General features: G+C 45.9%; 1 protein-coding gene and 1 non-coding gene across 2 annotated transcripts in view; one reads left to right on the top strand and one right to left on the bottom strand.

Moving 5' to 3' along the window:
• The window catches only part of EYA2 (EYA transcriptional coactivator and phosphatase 2), a 256,976-nt gene extending 249,416 nt beyond the window's left edge, over positions 1-7,560 (bottom strand). Inside the window, exon 1 of the mRNA XM_020887209.2 lies at positions 7,201-7,560. The gene's annotated coding sequence lies outside the window, so the exon portion shown is untranslated. The remainder of the gene's footprint in view (positions 1-7,200) is intronic.
• Positions 7,561-11,933: 4,373 nt separating this feature from the next.
• Positions 11,934-12,037, top strand: LOC139036816 (U6 spliceosomal RNA). The gene has a single exon (XR_011489683.1). It is a non-coding gene; the product is annotated as a U6 spliceosomal RNA (small nuclear RNA).

Raw genomic sequence — 12,037 nt, 5'->3', positions numbered from 1 at the left:
CCTCTCTGCTTAGCCCCATCTGCCCAGAAGCCTGCTTCTGTGTCCTTTCATCATTGTCTTTCTCGTGGGTGTCACAGCAATGCTGGAGAAATTCGGAGCGTTTCAGACATTTGCTGAGTTTAAGGCATTCTTTCTCCTCTCCCACCCTCCTCTTCACTCCACACTCCAAAATTAGAGTCTCCGGGGAGTCCGGGCTCTTTAGCAAGGGGAGACCACCAGAAAGCCCCATCACAGACCCAAAGGTGAATAATCTCGGCTCCATTCTTTTTCACGGCTGGATGGGGCCAAAACTTTGTTTACAACACAAGCGGCAAGTCACAACTTGTTATGCCACATGACACCCTCTGAGCAGCGAGTCACCGCTTCCCTCTGCTGTACCAGTCACACAAAAGGCCAGAAGGGCAGGAATCTGCCCGCTGCTCGGCTTCTCTCCCCCTCCCCTTCCCTACTAGGAAGGGCATTCAGACCTTTGCTGGGGAGACAAGTGTTTCTAGAACGCCGTGAAACTAAAGTTCCCATCCTTGCAAATAATACACACCCACAAAAGAAAACAATCTTCTTTGCAGCGAAACCCTTTCTGTGTCTCCTGCGAGGAGGTTTTCTCCCTCCGTGGAATTTCCATCAGCCCCAGCGTTGGCACCAAATTCAGGGATGCGGCAGAATTCTCTCCACCTCTCTGAACTCTCAGGAGCTGCCCATCAACGAAGACCAAGAGGTCTGTACTTACATCTTGTACCCCACAGGCCAAAAAACACATATGTGTTCCTAGAACAACAACAACAACAACAAATTGTTTTGGAAACTACTAATACCTTAACCGCAAAGTTACTACAGGAAGGGGATGGGAGGCGAAGCAGTTGACCAGAAGGAACACAAGCCATTTTCGACCTCTGGCTTCCACACCGCCAAACACCAGGAATGAAATATCAGCTTTGGAGGAAGGGGTGGCCCTGGAACCTGCTTTTTTGGTGGAGCCGTGGGAGGGAGAGATCCAAAGGCGATGGGAATTCCAGCCCTCCAATCTAGCTTCTCCCTGCAAGAACGTCTTCGGAATCCAAATCAAGATCTAGGCTCAGAAACCCCCGCTCTGTGTCCACTTGAACCAAACACGTCTAACAGGCAGGAATTCAGACTTGGCCGAGGTGAAGAGAACTGGTGGTTTTCGCCCTGTTTTGGTGACCTTCAAGGGCTTATTTATGCACTTCAAGCTCATGACCTAATACATGTTGGTTTGGCGTCTTTTCTCATAATAGCAGCCTGTAAAAAGCTTTTGAGAATTCCCCGTGTTTTCTTATTTTGGGTCAAGAAAATAAAATCGATATCTAAGTAACCTTAAAAAAAAAACACACACAGCCTGCACAATCTAAAAATTTGGAATGTTTCCGCTGGGACTGCAGATATCTCTGAAAGCCTCCAAATCATCAGAGTAAGACCCACATTTGCCATTTTTAAGGTGAGATATTTGGTAACAGCATCTGTGAGAATTAGCTAAGAGGGACTTTTTGACATAAGTCAAACAATGACATTTAAAACTCACGTTAAAGCAATTACCGTGTGGAATTTTTCCGTGTTTTTCCCATTTCTCAAACAGAAGTGTATATGTTTTCAACATATTTCTTGCTGTAATTTTCTTTCTTGGCAAACCCACATCTTAACCATGAAACCCAAAGTATGCACGCTACAGAAACAATAATGGTTGAAACAGACTCAGCCGTCTCTGGCATGATTTTTCTTTACAAAATTAAAACCTCTTTTGGCTAATATACTGTACATTTCAGTTATGAAAGACCATTCTTGGGAGATGAACAGAAAAGAAAGGGGAGTTGACAGATTCAGCTGATGCGAGACAAAAGTAAGACAGTAGTCTAACCCTCCAGTTCCTCATTCTTTGGGAGAAAAAAGAAATGTCGATTTTAACATTTTTTCCTTTAGTTAAATTCACAAAGAGCCGACAATTCTCCTTCAAATGATTATATGGGGCAGATATGTTAAATCTGGGAATGCACAGATCTAAAAATCTAACTTTATTAGATCTTCAAAAGGAAACTAGAGGGGAAAAACCCAAACCATTGAAACCACATATGTTTTCATGTTATTGACACAATACTACGGATACTAAGAGACAAAATAATTTCTAGCCTCTTTCAAAACTTTGGTTTAAGTTTAAATATGTCTAAATAGGCATTATTAGGCAAAGACAGTCGGCATGTGCACATTCTTAAAACTGGTGAGAAGTAAACCTGTTTCCTTGGCTGCCTGTTCCTCTGAGCTCCTGCTATAAATTTCTGCATATACCTGAAAGCAGAGGCAGCCTCTGCAAAAATCTATAAGCAGTCACTGCTGCACCCTAACTAGTATCAACAGTTGGGAGATGACACGCAAGACAGAGTCCTGCTTTCTACAGACCTGGGTCTATGTGCAGAGACCCCTTCACCCACCCCTCCAGGCTCCGTTCCAAAGTGGGGGCCCTCTCAGCCCTTGCCTGACCCTCAGGCTGCCTGTCCCAGATTCAGGCAACCGCCAAGCCTCCCTTAACCTTCAAAGTGGCAAAGATAAATCGCTCCGGTTACCTGACTCTTGGGACCACCTGTTCCAAATTATTCTTCGAACTCCAAATGTTTATATTCCAACCTCCAAACAACAACCCACCCATAGCGATCCAGCACCTTCCGGTAAACTGAATTTAGACAGTCTACCGTAACGTTTTTGGGCCTTGCCACTGCCGGTAAATTTATTGACTCTTTTTAGGAACTGAAATGCGTAGTGTTATAGTATTGAAGGAACAAATCAAATTAGTCCTTGTAAATAAACTTTTTTTTTCCTTTATAGACCATATACAACCTGCTAAATATCATAGTTCACCAAGGCCCAGATTTGTGTTTTCTAAACACTTAGTGTGATTTTTCTATCATTTAGGACAGTGGCAAAAAAACATCAGGGTACAATCAGAAAATCATTGTGCTCAGCACATTTAAAATCATCCAAATTCAGCATCTCTTTTCAAAGGGAAACGAGAGCAGAGATATTCTCGGAGGCAAGGTTTTCACAGCCCAGTCAGTAGAAGGCTAAAGGCCTAGATTCTGGCCTATGCACCCTTCAGCCTTGTCAGACACTTGACTTGTGACTCTGTTTCTTTGTTAACAAAGTTCGGAAAATTAATAACAGTAACAATACCTAACTCAAAATGTTGTCAGAGCCATCCTGAAAAATACATGTCAAGAGTTGATCTCAGAGCTGGCATACAAACGCTTGGTTATTTTCATCATCACTATTAAACACAAGGACAGAATTTAAGCAGAGAGAAATGGCAAAGCCATCGATAGCAAGCGAGCAAAAGAAAGAAAAAAAGCAGTCAAAAAAATAAAATTTAAAGCCTATGGCTTTCATCGTCCTTTTCCCCTCCATCCACCTGGCTGGCACGCTCGTTATCTTGAAATTGATTCTAAATCACATGCAACAAAGAACTAGTTCTGGCCCCTCTGATTCATTTCCAGCAAGACAGTGGGTCTGAGAGAGTCATTTCAAGTATTTGTCACCTGACTGAGGGAGGTTTATCCTCGGATTAGAAGAGGTGTTAGTTAAATACCATTAGGCCAGTTACGATCTTCAAATGGGAAAATGAAGCATTGTCTCTGGCGAATTCTCTGCTAATTGTTTCCCTAGCAGAGCCTTCTTTTTGTTTTGTATGTTTGGGACTGTTTGAACAGCCACAAACGGTAGGGGGACAAAAAGTGGGCCCTTTCGGAAAGCTGTTATGGTATAGGGGTTGGGGGTCAGAGAGGAAGGTGGGGAATGAAGGAGGCGTTGTGGGGCGGGGAATGACTGGATATGTGTGTTTTCTGTCAACAGGCCATGTTTTCTCAGCTCTGGGGTTAATTTTCTGTAAAGGGATTCCTTTTGAGCCAAGTCCACCGACTCCTTTTTCAGAGCAGCTAGCTAGGAAAAAAAGTTTCCTTCCACCAACAAAACTCAATCTTGGCAAGAGGAAGAAGGTTCAGCCTTCGGAGGTAACTGAATAACCAGCCACTTCATCTCCACAAACCAACTCTCCCCCGCAACCCTGCCCTGCAGATAAGGAGAACTACCTCAGGAGAAAGAGGTAAAAAGTCTTTAAGGGAAAAAGTTATCCTCTCCTGGAAGGAACTGACATCAGTCAGGCCGAAGAACCCTGCATTTTATCTGTGCCTAGTGGAGAGAAAGCTTTCTGACCCAGTCTCCATGTGCACGCGCGTGCACACACACACACACACACACACACGCACTCAACACGACACCTCAGACCTGTGGCCACTGCCTAATACTTATGGTTTTCCTTCTTCCCCAAAGACAAAACTCAACCCCTGATGCAACCCACCTCCTTGGAGAAGAGAAGGCGCTGTGTGTGGTGTGCTTGGATATTGAGGGCCAGGCAAAAAAATCCAAACAAGATATTCCCACTTCCTTCATTTTTCCCTGACAGCCATGGGCTCTTTCTGCCGAGAGAGAGGCATCTGTCATGAGCTGCCGGGAACCCCACTTATGCAGCATAACGGCCTGTGATTTTATTATACAAGGAGTTTATTGCTGGCCTAATTAGTTTCAAACTGGGCATTCCAGCTGAGGACACCTAAAAAACATCTGGTAGAAGGAGTAAGAATGAGTCCTCGTTTTTTGGAGCTGGTTACGGTTGACTTTCTGCATAACTCTGGTCTCCTGCGCCTGACACAAGTTATCTTTGGAAAAGTAACTGAAAAAATAAGGAAACGGTTTCTTCTTTGTGGGAAAGGAGTCATCTTGTCCTGGGGGAACCAAAAACGTCTTAAAGTGGACGTGCCTGAATTGTGGATACTTTTCCCCAAGCTGCCCAGGGTCTCAGTAGCTCACTCAACCTAATTCAAAATGTACTCAGCTGCACCACCAAGCATTTTTTTTTTTTTTTTTTTTGGTCTTTTGTGTGTGTGTGGAGGACTGTTTTGCTCTCCCAACAGCAGCTAGCATTTTATCAATTTATCCGTCTGGAACAAGGCTTGCGATCTCTTACATGCAATTTAAAGCAGAAGTAATACTGCATATTTGAAACAGTGTGTCTTGGGTGTTTTTGCCAAATGGTAATCCTATAACAAGTCAACAAATCATATTTCTTTATGATGTGTTTAATACAACACAAAAGGCATGAAAAGAAGATTCTAAAACTCCAGGGCTGAAAACATCTGTTTTTCTAAATCTCAAAGTATTGGGATAATAACATTTTGTTGTATTGTCTTTAGCTATTTCATACTAGGAAAGATGTATGTGTTTATGGAATATTCTCATACACAGTCACTACACTTAATAGGTGAGCTATTTTCAAGACAGGAAAAATGCTGAGACCTTTAAGGTAAAATAGTTTATCATATTGTGAACCTACAGTTACAAGACTGGAGCAACTAACTAGGTATGCGACACATGAAGTGCTTTTTAAAAAGGTCAGGTCCCTTCAGATCTAGCCACATAGGTCGAAATTGCAAAATTTAGAATTTGCTCAAAAGGCGAGGAGATGTGGGATACAAACAGGAGTTTATGCTTAGTCTAAAGCAAGATTCATACTGTCGGCATTTGTTACATAAATTACTAATTAACTTTTCCTAGTTTGAGGACGTCTAAATGCAAGGAAGTATAAAGTTTAAGGGGCTTAAAGTGATGGGGAGAGAAAGGCGGGGAAAAAAATGAACCTTTCTTGGGTAAAGTTGCCTGAAGATTTTTTCACAATCATTATTTTAAAAAGGAGGTTCTCCTCTCTGCCCCCAACTCCAGCCCTCCACCCCACCGCCCCCCAAAGGACCATAGGCTGGTAAAGCGGCTACTAGCTCAGACTCTAGGAGTAGAAATTTCACTCAAGCAGCAAAGGGCTCGCGAAATGAACAGATTCGGCTTGAAATACAATTGTCCGCTGGTTATAATTTCCTTTGGAAGGGAGCGCCCTAACTCAAACCTAATTCAGCACTCAGATTCTCACTTGATGTTTGTAAATCATTCTACCTCGCCTCTGCCTTGCCCACAACACCCAGCTCCGACGCTCACTCATTCCACTGCGCCCCCGTAATTAAAAGGTACCTCCACCAGGGGTGATTTATATATACCTCAAAGTTATTTTTAAACAAGTAATTCGAAAGATTACGTTGCATTTCGGGGGAAGAAAAGAAAAAAGGTATCCATAAAAGTCGCAGCATCAGTCATGCTTTTTAAAGAGCAAGCGTGCATGCTGTCAACTCAGCCCCAGCGAAGCTTCGAAGCTTCGCTAAAGGAAGTAGGAACCTTAAACCGTCAAAGCGCTTCCCTTTCATGCGGCTGAGAATTTCGCGCATTGAAGATTTCGGGATGCGAAAGTTTTTCCCGGTTAAGCTTTCCTAACATTTCTTAAGTGTATAACCTATTTGTTTGGGGACAGGAGATAGATTTAAGAGCCATCACGGCCGTTTAAGCCCCAGGCTGCTCCGCTTAAAAAAAAAAAAAAAAGCAACAACCCCATTCCATTCTCCGCTTTGTCCCGTTACAACAAACTCTCGCTTCCTTCTAAACATCCTTCTGATGTAAAGTTTTCTAAGTTTCAGCTCCAACTTCAGCCAGCGTCCGGACGCCGGTTCCGGTACAAAGCCCGGAGAGCTGGACCATAGCTGGCCGAGCGCAGATGGATTTAAAAAAAAGAGAGAGAGAGATACAGCTAGAAAAAGGTTCAGGGGGCCATTCCAGCACCATCCCTGGGATTCCAGCCGTTTGCTCCGTTACCCCATTACCAGCGCCCGAGGGCGTGAGCTTGGCTCCCGGCTCCAGGCGTCTCTGGGTCTGATGAGGGGATCGCTGCTCATCGCGAACCACCGGGGCCATAAAACTAACCAAACGCGGAGGACCCCGGCGAGTCTGAGCACCATGCACTTGTCCCGCGCGGGAGCGCACACTTTAGGGTCGTGGCCTCCCGGGCGCAAGGGGAAACTGAGGCTCGGAGCCCCGGGACAGACTTTCCCGAGATCTGCGCGCTCTCCCCGCTGCCCTTGTGCCTGAGACACCCTGGGAGCCCCAGACGCCGCGACCCTGCTGGTGCGCCCTCGAGGGCCCCGACAGCTGCGGAGGCCCCGGCTGGCCGAGTGCGAGAGAGAGAGGCTCCGGGCCAGGGGGTCCGGGTCAACACCAGCCCGGCGAATCCCCGCAGGCAGGCCCAGGCTGGGCGCCGCGGGCGGTACTCACCGCGCGCCGTGGAGAGGGCGCCCGGGCGCGGCACGGTGCCGGCGGCCAGGCGGGCGCGGGTCGGACGCGGCCGGGCTGACTGCGGCGGGCACGTTGCTGCCTCTGCTACCGCCGCTGCCTCCGCCTCCTGGGCTGCCGCGGCCGCTGCCTGCGCGGGGAGGAGCGGCCCCTTCCCCTCCCTCGGCCGGGCCCTCCCTCTGCCCCCGCCCGGGTCCCCGCGCCGCGACGTGGGCGCGTGGGGGCGCCGAGGCGCGGCGCCGGGCTCCGCGGGCGCGCACACCCCCGGCGGCTGGACGCGGGGCGCGGGGCTCCGGCCCTGCAGCTGCCTCCGCGCTGCCCTCGGCGCCTGCAGCCCAGCCGGACACGCTCGCTCCAACCGGTCCTAGAGGAGGCGAGGTCTCAGCTCCTCCCCACCCACCGACACCCACACCTCCTCTTTCGGCAACCCAGACGTGGCCCCCCCAGAAGAGAAAGACTGCCTGGAAGGGACCTCAAGGGTGACACTGAATTCACTCATTCAGCCACCTCTTCATTCATTCCACATCTGTGGAACATCTATGTGCCAGGTACAGCTCTTGGGAGATTCAGCTAGAACAAGTCAGACTAGTTTTGAGCCTTCCCGGAACTTAAGTCTAGTACAGGGAGACAGACCGTAAACAAACAGTCAAGTAAAGAATCAAGACACTTTCAGAAAGTTATAATTATTATGGCGGAGGGGAAGTATGTGCTGGGGCACGGGAACAGGAATCTTGGCTGGAGCAGTCAGGGAAGACCTCCCTGAGGAGGTGACGTCTGTATGATGAGAAAGTGCCATTTCTGATATCTGTGGGAGGAGTGTTCGAGGATCTGCTTTGACCCGTTTTACACATAGGAGAAACTGAGGTCCCAAGAACTTGACTGGCTTACCTAAAGTCTGGAATAATACCCTCCACACGCACCCTTAAATGAAGGCTCCCCACTTCATCCTCTCCTCTTTCAGTCTTCCCCATAGTAAACTGTCATGAACAGAGCCTATACAGCATTTTTCTTCCTCTCACCCACTTTCTAATGTTCAGGAAGCCCCTTTATAAGCACCCAGGCTGCTTCAGTCTGAAAGCAGTGTCAACCACTGCCATTTGTTAAGCTCAAGCAATCATATTTTTCTGAGATCAGGATGCCCAGATAAATGTGAATTATAGAAAAACAGAAATAACTTTTAGTATAATTATGTCCTCTGCAATAGGTGACACATACTTTTACTAAAAATGTATGCACTTTTCTCTGAAATTTCAATTTAACTGGATGTCCTATATTTTTATTTGCTACATCTGGCCTCCCTACATCCATCCAGTTTGCAGGACATTTCCTTGTCTCCTCTGATCCCCCAAAGAGACCAGAAGGTAGATGCTGCTATCGTGCCTATTCTTTAAATTTTTTTTTACTTTTTATTTTTAATTTGGCTGCGCTGGGTCTTAGTTGTGGCACGAAGGATCTTCAATCTTCGTTGCAGCATGTGCAGCGATCTAGTTCCCTGATCAGGGATGGTACTGGGGCCCCCTGCATTGGGAGCTCGGAGACTTAAGCGCTGAACCCACCAAGGAAGCCCCTAGGATGCCTGTTTTACAAATGACCACCTAAGCTCAAAGAGAAGGCAGAAAATGTCTGAGTCAGGGTTGAAGTTCAGATCAAGCTGACTTCAAAGCGCTTGCTCTCAAGATATAATATAGAGCCTTTAACTCCACCTGTGGGGTTACTGGGAAGACAGTGAAACTTAAGTCCCTGGGTCCCTTACTTCCTATTCCTCTTTGTGAGGCCCTGATGGGGACCTAGAAATGTATTCATGGGTCACCTGTTCATGTGAAATTTACGAAAGTTGTTTGCTTTTGATAGTGGCAAGCAGCAGAGACCACCATCTCTCTCCACTCTGATTCCCCCTGGAGCACCCTACCTTGAGTAGGGTATATGGGAGTGGCCACTGGCATTTTGGAGATCCAGCGGAGGGGAAGAGGAGTTGGGAAATTGTGGTGTTGGTGGTATTTTTCAGCTTCTTAAGATATGCCTTTGTTGTGATTTTTTAAAAAAACTTTTTAATGATTTTATTTATTTCTGGCTCTGCTGGGCCCTTGCTGCTGCACAGACTTTTCTCGAGTTGTGGCGAACGGGGGTTACTCTCTAGTTGAGGTGTGCAGGCTTCTCATTGTGGTGGCTTCTCCTGTTGCAGTCTGTGGGCTCTTGGCCATGTAAACTTCAGTAATTGTGGCTCCCCGGCTCTAGAGCACAGGCTCAATAGTTGTGGTACACAGGTTTAGTTCTTCTGCAACATGTGGGATCCTCCCAGATCAGGGATCGAACCCGTGTCTCCTTCATTGGCAGGTGGATTCTTTACCACTGAGTTACCAGGGAAGCCCCTGTTGTGATTTCTTAATTCAAAGAAATTTCGGACCTAATTTCAGGCTCATAATTTTGTATTCTTTTTCTTAAGTAAGGCCCTCAAGTTGTATAAGCGGCAGGCTCTGCTCTACCAGGAGCCACCTCTGGTAAAACTTACTCCATCCCTTCTCTGCTCCCCAAAGTTCAGGCGTGCAAATCTATTAATATTCAATGAACATGGTTATCCTCCTTCAGTGACAGGGCTGAGGTTAGATCTGCTGTTCCTGGACGAAGTTATCTCTTCTGCTTTCTAGCTGCAGGACATGTACTTGGCCTTGACTTTCTCTTGTCTAAAATGGAGATGGTGACTTAGTTGCTAAGTCATGTCCGACTCTTTGCAACCCTATGGACTGTAGCCCATCAGGCTGCTCTGTCCAGAGGATTTTCCAGGCAAGAATACTGGAGTGGGTTGCCATTTCCTTCTCCAGGGGATCGTCCCCACCCAGAGATCGAACCTGGTCTCCTACATTGCAGGCAGATTCTTTACCAGATTAGCCATCAGGGAAGCCCTGGAGAGAACAGTACCCATCTTACATTATTATTGGGATGATTCACTGAGATCATGTTCCTGAAACTGTGATTGTAGTTGGGCACGAGCATTGTTCTACATATATTGATATTACTGTACAAACTTCTCTTCCCATAGCACCTTTGCAAAAAGTTCTAAGTCGTTATAGACTGAGCATCTTAATGCTCTCCCGAGGTGTTTATCTGGGTCCACAAGCCTTCATAGAATGTTGTTTAATTTATTTTTTAAAGATATTTATTTATTTGGCTGCATTGGATCTTAGTTGCATTATGCGGGATCTTTCTTTGTGGATTCTCTAGTTGTGGTGCTTGGGCTCCGTGGTTGCATGTGGGATCTTAGTTCTTGACCAGGGATCAGACCCACGTCCCCTGCATTGCAAGGCAGAATCTTAATCACTGGACCACCAGGGAAGTCCAAGAATGTTGTTTAAATGGTGGCAGTAAGCAGACTTTTTTTTCCTAAAGTAAAAGAATGGAGTACATTGGAATAGAAAATATCAAGTGAACTGCATGCAGATTAAGACTGTGTGTGTGTGTGTGTGTGTGTGTGTGTGTGTGTGTGTGTACACGTACTGGGTCAGGATGTGAAATGTGTTCCTTCTTGCAAATGGTGGGCAAAATGGTGATGAACACTTATCTACCAAGAGTACTCAATGGAATACAAAGAGTTAATCTATTCCTACCCGCATTCGCCTTCTCAACTCCTTCACTAGAATCTGGCCCATTATCTCATAAATCGCAGCCACACCCTACGGCCCCCAGAGAGAGAAACAGGAGGCAGGTGCTTATTAATTCTATTTTTTTCCTTCTCTTAGGGCAGTGGTTCTCAACCCTGGCTTGCACATTAGAATCTCCAGGGGAGCTTTTAGAAATCCCCATGCTGAGGCCCCACCCCAGACCAATTAAACCAGGTTCTCTGGGGAAGAAACTGAGGCATCAGAATATTTTTTTTTAAGGTTCCCAGTGATTCTAGTGTGCAGCAGAGGGTGAGAGTCCCTATGTTTGGGAGAAAAAGGACTTGACCACAGATTCACAGCAGATGAGATGGAAACTCAGATAAGATTTGAGGCACCCGTTTCTTATTCAAGATCACTTAAAATCCAGCCCCCTTCCTATGCAGGAGCACTTCCTTCCTGTCCCTCTTTCCCTTGATTTCTTCTTGATAACTATTTGTCCTCATTTTATAATGACCAGAAAAATAATCCCAGACAAAATCTGAAAATGCTAAACCGTAACGCAGATTCTTTGGAGTGTAGACCGCAGGCATGCCTAACCTGGAGTATTTTTTCCCCTAAAATCTTCCAAGTATAAATGTCCTCTGAAGCCAGAAGACCAGCTTAACTTTGAAAATGACAAACTTCACAAGGCTTTCGATGTGTATATACATATCCTACAAAAACACGTGTGTACTCACCATGCCAAATCATGCCTTGTTCTAATCACATTCCTTTCCCATCTGTAAAAATCTCCTCTACAGAAAAAGTATCCTTTTTTCGTTTTAATGCATTCATTTGAACCTTGACTTTTTCCAAAAAGGATTTGAGGTTGCATGCAAAAACATATATGTGGCAGCAGAATGAGAAAACAAGAAAAGCAGGTGAAGGGGAAATGTGGAGAGGGAAAGAAAAGACACTCAAGGGTGAGATTTGCATAAATATGTAGGCTCGGAGGTTCTGAGCACTTGTTATTGGTGGACTGAGAGATGCTGAGCTTCCTGGCAGTCCATGCAAAGAGGAAAATGCGATGAATTACATGAGCAGCTTTCAAACTTTCTTGGATTCAACAGTAAGCATATTGTGCTTGCTTTGGTAGCACATATACTAAAATTGAAATGATACAGAGATTATCATGGCCCCTGGGCAAAGATGATGTGCAAATTTGTGAAGCATTTCATGTTTTT

The sequence above is a fragment of the Odocoileus virginianus genome, chromosome 9, assembly GCF_023699985.2.
Source record: "Odocoileus virginianus isolate 20LAN1187 ecotype Illinois chromosome 9, Ovbor_1.2, whole genome shotgun sequence".
Classification (NCBI taxonomy): Eukaryota; Metazoa; Chordata; class Mammalia; order Artiodactyla; family Cervidae; genus Odocoileus; species Odocoileus virginianus.
Note: the sequence above shows the minus strand (reverse complement) of the source record. Positions and strands in the feature narration are given on the sequence as shown.